Below are 1,366 nucleotides of genomic sequence, written 5' to 3'. Positions count from 1 at the left end.
GCAGTTCCTTTGACCTCATGATTCTCATTTGCTCTGACATGCACTGTGAGCTGTAAGGTCTTATATAGACACTTTCCTAATTTTCCTAATCAAGTCCAATCAGTATAATCAAACACAGCTGGACTCAAATGAAGGTGTAGAAGGATGATCAGGATGATCAGAAGAAATGGACAGCACCTGAGTTAAATATATGAGTGTCATGATTTTAGCAAATGGCTGCAATATAACAAAGAGTGAAAAATTGAAGGGGGTCTGAATACTTTCCGTACCCACTGTATATATATACACACATACATATACATATACATACAGGGCCTAAAATTAACACTCACCAAGCGCCAAATGAGAGTAAAAATCAGCGTTGGCGAGTATATGTAACAGTGTCAGTCGCCAGTTGGCGGGTACAACTTTTACGGATTATAATGCAATTAAGTAAAAACAACAGCAAGTTAAAGAGATTATTCGCTGTTTCTGACATAAGCAAAAAAAAATTATCTTTTCCGAAGACAAGATCATCATGATTAGCTGTTCTGTCATAAGCGACAAGAGCGAATCGAATAATAGGATACAAACGGGCTGATCAGGTCAGAGTAGTGTGATGGCCAGCTTGTCCCTAGTATAACCCGAGAATGCGGCGACACATACCTGGGGTTACGCTGCCTAAACGGTGCAGTGAAGTATAGTTTGAAAGGCTGCGCGTTCGGCTGTACGCATACGCTGAGCCGCTTCAGAAAGCTCACCAGTAGCGCTTCAACAGACGAAAACACACAATTATGTAAAAATGCACGCTTTTGGCGAGTTACCTTGTAAACGTAGTCTTAAATGAGTTATAAAGTCTTAAATGACCGTAAAGAGTTGGGAGACAATTGGATATGTGTCAGATCCGCGTCATATGCATCAGGTTTTAAAGAAACAGCGATGATTTTAAAGTGAAACCTGATGAAGTCTGTTATTGATGTAAATCAAAGAACAAAAGAAAAAGAGAAATCCTTGGACGGTTCTAGTAGCTAATTAACTTTTATAGCTTGAATAAAGATTAATATGTATAGTTTATGCATATATATAGTTTACGTGAAGATTGTTTTAAAATCACTTAAATTAAAAGTTGTTATATATTTCAGAGCTTATTAAATGTTAAAAATAATGGCTTTCAATTATACTGTAATGTTGAATGGCTATAATTAATAGGGAAAATTGAGGGAAAATGCACCAGCAGGACAAATTAAAAATATTATAAAAATATTTAGTCATAGTAGTAATAACTGCCTGTTTTTGTCATTGGCAGGTGTGGCAAAACGTTAGTTTTAGGCCCTGTATATATATATATATATATATATATATATATATATATATTTTTTTTGAAAAA

The sequence above is a fragment of the Sinocyclocheilus anshuiensis genome, unplaced genomic scaffold (assembly GCF_001515605.1).
Source record: "Sinocyclocheilus anshuiensis isolate Anshui unplaced genomic scaffold, SAMN03320099.WGS_v1.1 scaffold134, whole genome shotgun sequence".
Lineage (NCBI taxonomy): Eukaryota > Metazoa > Chordata > Actinopteri > Cypriniformes > Cyprinidae > Sinocyclocheilus > Sinocyclocheilus anshuiensis.
This window is presented reverse-complemented; position numbering follows the sequence as displayed.